Source organism: Neovison vison, chromosome 2, assembly GCF_020171115.1.
Source record: "Neovison vison isolate M4711 chromosome 2, ASM_NN_V1, whole genome shotgun sequence".
In the NCBI taxonomy this organism is placed as follows: domain Eukaryota; kingdom Metazoa; phylum Chordata; class Mammalia; order Carnivora; family Mustelidae; genus Neogale; species Neogale vison.
Genome location: NC_058092.1, coordinates 148,281,064 through 148,288,817, shown reverse-complemented (window position 1 = coordinate 148,288,817; position 7,754 = coordinate 148,281,064). Strand labels below are relative to the sequence as shown.

The 7,754-nt window shown below is 37.2% G+C and overlaps 1 pseudogene; it reads right to left on the bottom strand.

Moving 5' to 3' along the window:
- Positions 1–268: 268 nt before the first annotated feature.
- On the bottom strand, positions 269–362 carry LOC122901579 (annotated as a pseudogene).
- Between the last annotated feature and the right edge of the window lie 7,392 nt (positions 363–7,754).

The following is a 7,754-nucleotide window of genomic DNA, read 5'->3' as shown; positions in this document are numbered from 1 at the left end:
TGACTGCTTTAGATACCTCATACAAATGGAATCATCGAGTGTTTTTGTGACTGCTTTATTTCACTCGCGTAATGTCCTCAAGTTTCATCCATGTTGTAGCACAAGTGAAGTTATTTATGGCTGAGTGATATTCCATTGTATGTATGTGCTGCATTTTGTTTATCCATTAATCCATTCATGGACATTTTTCTTTTCTCTCAACAATTTATTTTTATTTTAATGAATTTAATTTCAATTATTTTATTTGAATAATCAATAGTATAGTTACAAAAACATGGAACATGTTACGAATTTGGGTGTCATCTTTGCTCAGGGGCCATGCTAATCTCTATTTTTAGTGTATATGCTGCCTAAGCAAGCATCATTCATGGACATCCAAGGGTCCTATTGGCTATCATAAACACTGTTGCCACAAGCATGGATATGCAAACATCTTTTTGAGATCCCGTTTTAATTTTTTTTTTGTATACATATTTAGCAGTGGGATTGTTGGATCATATGATAATTATATTTTGAATTTTTTTATGAGACTCCTTCTTGTGTTCCCTAGTGGCTGTACCATCTTACCACCAATGGTGCACAAACATTCTAATTTCTCCTCATCCTAGCTAACACTTGTTGTTTTCTGGGTTTTGGGTAGTGGCCATCCTAATGCATGTGAGGTGATATCTCATTGTGGTTTTGGTTTACATTTCCCTGATGATGAGTGATGTTGAGCATCTTTTCATGTACTTATTAGACATTTGTATACCTTTAGAGAATTGTCTAATTCAAAATTTTCACCCATTTTTAAACTGGATCATTTGTTTTTTGTTACTGAGTTCTAGGAGTTCTTTTTCTATTCTGGATACTACCTTTTTATTAGATAAATGGTTCACATATATTTTCTCTATATGATTGCCTTTTCACTCTGTTGATTTTGTTGTTGTTGTTGTTCACAGAAAATTTTAAATTTGATGTGGTCCTATTTGTCTATTTTTGCTTTTGTTGCTGGAGTTTTTGGTGGTATAGCCGAGAAATCCTTATTAAATCCAACATCATTGAGCTTCCTCCCTGTTTTCTTCTAGGAGTTTTATAGTTTCAGGTCTTACATTTAGGTCTTCAATAAATGTTGAATTAATTTTTGTATGTGGTGCATGCAACTTGCTTTCTGAACTTATTTTGTCTTTATCCATGTTAGTACAAGGAGTTCTAGCTCAGCTGTTGTCACCGCTGATGGAAAGTGCATGTAACATTGTCCACAAGTTGTTCATCCATTGTCAACTTGCAACAAACAGTATCGTGATGAAGGTCCTAGATGTCCCACACACATGTGTAACAAACAGAAGCACTGGCCCAAAGGGTGTTCTCGCACACCTCTTCCATATTAACAGACATTAATAGACAATCATACAAAGAGGTTGTATGATCAGACAGTGCTGCTTCTCTTCCTTACAGGCACCTGTACCCTCCCTCACTGATGATGTAAGATGGTGCCTCATGATGCTAATTTCCATTTTCCCGATTACTAACTAAAACTTGAGGTATATAGTTTATTAACCTGTTTCATGTTTTTCTACTCCCCGGAGCAGTTAGAACAGGTGATTATCATAATGATAAAACTCAGGAAGTAACACTAAGTTACTCCATGGAACGCTCTTTTGTCTCCTATCCCCACGGTTTCAACTCAATAATAATAACACATCATAGTAGTTTGGGGCAAAGAGGAGGGAATAAAAGTCAACAAAATTATGCTTATCTTAAAGAGATAAACTGAAGAAGAAATAGGTGCCCCGTTTGGATAATAGGTCTTTAGCAGGACAAAAACTACCCTATACTTAGGGATCTGGGCCACACTGTCCTCACTTGTTCCTGGGGATTTGTAAGTAAAGATACACTATAAATGTGAGGTAAATGACATTTTTCAAATTCAGATTAATAGTAAGATGGACTGATCTGAGTTAGTGATGACTTAGTTGTGAGCTATCAAAACTGCAAATTATCAAGTTTTTAAGGGCATACAACAAAACAAGGGCAGGTAGGCTTGCTTTGGAAGTTCTGTGAGAATCACCTGTCTGGTCTAGCCCTCTAGGTAGGAAGAGGTAGGCACCCAAGGCCCAAAGCTACACTATAAATGCAGAAACAGTTTGTCTATTTGGGGTTGCAAAAACACCAGGTAGGCTCCAATATCAGAATGACCCCCTGAGAAAAGGCTCTGCCAGAGGACAGGATTCAAGTGATAAAATAGTAAGAAAAGATGCTGATCCAGTGTATTTGAAAGTTGTCACTCCTGTGTTCATGACAAAAAACAAAAACGAAAACAAAAACAAAACAAAACAAAACAAAAAAACCCCACCCTGAACAAATTGAAAATCAACAACTCTTCTTAGATTGACTAGAGAACTAAAGTTACAGGCTCATGAGCTGGCTCCCAAACTGGAGAGATGGACGGGCAGATAGAGTCACAGCTTATTGGCAGAGGATCACAACTTACTGGAGCAGTAGCTTAGAAACAGAAATCTCGATGGGAATCAGTTATTGGTGTAGGAAAAGCCAAACTTTAATTGATGAATTGCTAGAAACTCCAGTCTGATACTTGGACAAGTCTGAAAGTTAAAAATTCCTGGGGGAACTCAGGATTTAGAAGATGTCCCCTTTTGGTGAATTTTACTTCCATGAGTCTATCAGGTTCTCACAGTGAAGATTGGAGAAAAATCCCTTGGGCTTCTTGTAGGAAGAGGGGAGAAGTAACCATTCTGAAAAATGTTAGAGCATTCTGTCCTTCTTAATAAGGTCTGCCCTCAAAAGGAAACTATTAGTCTGCTGGGGCCTAACCAATTGGAGGAGGGAAAACACACAACTTCAGTCCCCTCTAGCTGTCCTATTCCATGCAAGTTGCATGTGGGGGTACAACTGAGAAGCACTTGTGAAGATCACAGTCCAGAGCTCAGTCTCATTAAAAGACTGAGACCTAATCATAAAACCATAGACCTCCTCGCTCTCCTACACCTCACAACAACATCAATAGTCCTCCTGTCTAATATCGGGGGAATACAACAGCAGGACTGTCATGTGTCTGACCTTATATAAGAAGACTTTATGGAAACCTAAGCATGAACATATATAGGGGAGACAAAAATAAGGACACTGGAGGCCATTTTAGCCTGTGACATCTATGGCAATAGCAAACAGTAAATACAGCCTAACTCCTAGCCAAACAAACAACACTAAAGGCCTGTTGTCTTTGATTCCTTTGACTTAGTACATCCTGTCTGGTTTTCACCAAAAAATCACAAGCCTTACTGAAAGACTGAAGCATAGTTTGAAAAGACAGAGCAAATGTTAGAAACACAATTAGGTATGGCAGAGATGGAATTATCAGACCAGAAATTTAAAACATTTAAATCATTAACTATGATTAATATGTTAAGGTAATATGTTAAGATAATATGTTAAGGTAATATGTTAAGAAAAAGTAAAGAAATGCCAGAACAGATGAGTAACATAAGCAGAGAGATGGAAATCCTAAGAAATAATCAAAATGAATTCTATATGTAAAAACCACTCTAACAGAAATGAAAAATGCCTTTGAGGGGCTCCTCAACAGATTGGACATGGCCAAGGAAAGAATCAGTGAACTTGAAGAAATGTCAATAGAAATTCCCAAACTGAAAAGCAAAGATAAAAAAATTAAAAAGATGGAACCGTCCAAGCACTGTAAGACAATTATAAAAGGTGTAATACACATGTAGTGGGAATACCAGAAGGAAAAAAGAGATAAGGAACAGAAGAAATGTTTGAAGTAATAATGACTAAGAGTTTTCCAAAATTAATGACAGACATCCAACCATAGATCCAGGATGCTCAGAAAACACTAAAAAGGATAAATACTAAAAAGTCTATACCTAGGTGTATATTCAAACTGCAGAAAATCAAGGGCAAGAAGAAAATCTTGAAAGAAGCCAGAGAATAAAACACCTTACCTGTGGAAGAACAAGAATAAGAATCACATATGGCTTGCCTTCAAAAACTGCAAGCAAGGAGAGAGTGGAATAAATTATTTAGTGTTGAAATTTAAAAATCACCAACCTAGAGTTTTGTGTCCAGTGAAATTATCCTTTAATAGTGAAGGAGCAATAAAGATTTTCTCAGGCAAACAAAAACTGAGGGAATTTGCTGCCATCAGATCGCCTTGCAAGAAGTATTAAAAGTTCTTTAGAGAGAAGGAAAATGATGTGGGTCACAAACTTGGATCTACATAAAAAAGGAAGAGCATTAAAGAAGGAATAAATGAAGGTTAAATAAAACCTTTTATTTTTCTTACTCTTACTTGACCTAACAGAAACAGCACAAAACAATGACAATTCATTTGGTGATTGTACTTTATGGGTATCTGAAGTCAATGACATCAATGTTATAAGAAACAAGAGAGAAAAATTTGGAGTACTCTTTTACAAGGTACATGTTAATATTCATGAAGCGGTATAGTGTTATTTGTAAGTGGACTTGGATCAGTTTTAAATGTATACTGTAAACTCTGGGGCAACCACTAAAAAAAGTTTTATGAAAGATTATAATTGATGTGATAGGCAGGGTTCTCCAAGAAATAGGGTGTGTGTGTGTGTAAATAAGGAATTGGCTTATGCAAGACTGAAAAGTCCCAAGATCTGCAATCTGGAGTGCCAGGAGAACCAATGATACAGCTCTAGACTGAGTTTGAAATCATGAGAACCTGGAAAGCCAATGGTGAAGTTCCAGTCCAGGTACAAAGGCAGGATACCAGTGTCCCAGCTCAACATCATCAGGTAGGCAGAAAGAATCTTCTCTGGTCCAGCCTTTTGTTCTGTTCAGACTTTAACAGATTGGATGAAGCCTGTCCACATTGTGGAAGACAATCTGCTTTACTCCATCCACTGATTTAAATGCTCAACATCCCCACAGACTCCCCTAGAATTTTCTTTTAAGAATCATCTGGGTACCCGAAGACCAAATCAAGTCAACACATAAAATTGGCCATCCCAATTGAAATGCTAAGAGAGAAGAGAAAGTGGAATCATATAAAAGGCTCAGTTAAAACCAGGGAGGGAAAAAAGAACAGAAGACAAAAACAAACAAGAAACAACAGTGACAGCTAGGGGCGGGTGCCTGGGTGGCTCAGTGGGTTAAAGCATCTGCCTTCGGCTGGGGTCATGATCCCAGGGTCCTGGGATCTAGTCCTGCATCGGGCTCTCTGCTCCTCGGAAAGCTGCTTCCTCCTCTCTCTCTGCCTGCCTCTCTGCCTACTTGTAGTCTCTGTCTGTCAAATAAACAAATAAAATCTCAAAAAAAAAAAAAAAGAATGATAGCTAGAAAATATAACAAATATGGAAGATACTGATCTAACTATATCAATAATAAAAATTGACTTTAAATGTCAATTGTCTGAATATACCAATTAAAAAACAGGCTGTCAGAATAGGTTAAAAAAAAAAAAAAGACCCTGGGGTTCCTGGGTAACTCAGTCTTTAAAGCATCTGCTTTTGGCTGAAGTCATGATCTTGGGATCCTGAAATTAAGCCCCAAGTGGGGCTCCCTGCTCAGCTGGGAGTCTGCTCCTCCCCTCCCTCTGCCCCTCCCCCTGCTTGTGCTCTCTCTCTCATAAATAAGTTAAAAAAAATTTTTAAATGCCCAATCATATGTTGTTTACAAGAAACCCACTTTATTATTTTTTTAATTTAATTAATTAATTATTTTTTCCAATTTATTTATTTTCAGAAAAACAGTATTCATTATTTTTTCACCACACCCAGTGCTCCATGCAAGCCGTGCCCTCTATAATACCCACCACCTGGTACCCCAACCTCCCACCACCCCGCCACTTCAAACCCCTCAGATTGTTTTTCAGAGTCCATAGTCTCTCATGGTTCACCTCCCTTTCCAATTTACCCAAAAGCACATACCCTCCCCAATGTCCATAACCCTATCCCCCTTCTCCCAACCCCCCTCCCCCCAGCAACCCACAGTTTATTTCGTGAGATTAAGAGTCACTTATGGAAGAAACCCACTTTAAATGAAAGGCAAGATTAAAAGTAAATGGATGCAGAAAGTTAAACCATACTAACACCAATCAAAAGAAGGCTGGAAGCATTACGTTAGTTTTACAAACAAAGGAAACTTCAGAACAAGGATATTTATCAGAGATAAAGACAGGTGTAGGTAATGATAAAGGGATCAGTTCTCCAAGAAGACAGAATAATACTTAATGTGTATACACTTAACAGAGCATCGAAATATGAGACAAAAATTGATAGAAATACAAGGAGAAATAGATAAATGCAGTGTTACAGTTGGAAGCTTCAACACTCCTTTATCAGAAACAGATCCTGCAGGCAGAACGTCAGTAGGATACAGCTGAACTAAACAATACACTAACCACAGACAACTGTATTTAATTGACATTTACAGGCTACTTCAGCCAACAAAAGCAGAATACACATTCTTTGCAAGTTCACATGGAACAGTCACCAAGATAGACCACATTCTGGGTCATAAAACAAACAACAAATATAAAAGAATAGAAGTCATACAAAATTTTCTCTCAGATAACAATAGAATTAAACTAGAGATCACTAAGAAAGATCATGAGAAAATCCTAAAGCAGTTGGAGATTAAACAACATACTTTCAAATAACACAGGAATCACACACACACACACACACACACACACACACACACAGTGTCTCAGGAGAAATTTAAAGATAATTTTGAACTAAATGAAAATGAATATACAACCTATCAAAATTTGTGGGCTACAGTGAAAGCAATGTTTATAGGGAAATATATTGCATTGAATAAATTGAATGTATTATAAAAGAAAAAGATCCAGGGGCACCTGCGTGGCTCAGTGGGTTAAGCCTCTGCCTTCGGCCCAGGTCATGATCTCAGGGTCCTGGGATAGAGCCCCACATCAGGCTCTCGGCTCAGCAGGGAGCCTGCTTCCCCCTCTCCCTCTGCCTGCTGCTCTGCCTATTTGTGATCTCTCTCCCTCTGTCAAATAAATAAATAAAATATTTTATAAAAAAGAAAAAGAAAAAGATCCAAAATCAATTATCTAACCTTCTTCTCTGGAAAACAAGAAAAGAAGAGTAAATTAAATCCCAGTAAACAGAAGAAAAGAAATAATAAAAACCAGGACAGAAATCAATGAAATTTAAAATAGGAGAGTTATCAAGAAAAGCAATGACCAAAGCTGGTTCTTTGAGAGGATCAATGTAATTAATGACCTCTAGCCAGATTAACTAAGGAAAAAAAGAGAGAAGACACAAATTACTAAAATCAGAAATGAAAGAGGGGCCAGCACTACTGATCCCATGGACATTAAAAGGATCATAAATCAATACTGTGAATAAGGCTATGCCTACAAATTTGATAATCTAGATGAAATGGATTAATTCCTTGAAAGCTGCAACTTACTGAAATGCACACAAAACTCACAGAAGGAGAAATATATACCCTGAACAGGTCCATATCTATTAAAGAAAACTGAGCCAATAATTAATCATCTTCTAAAACAGAAAGCACCAGCCCAGTTGGGTTCACTGGTGAGTTTTACTAAACATTAAAGAAAGAAACTATACCAGTACTTTAGAATCTTTTCCAGAAAATAGAAGCAGGAGGAATACTTCCTAACTTAATCTATGAGGCCAATATTACCCTAAAACCAAAACCAAAGAAAGACATTACAAGAAAGGGAAACTATAGATCAATATCTCTTATGAACACAGATGCAAAAATCC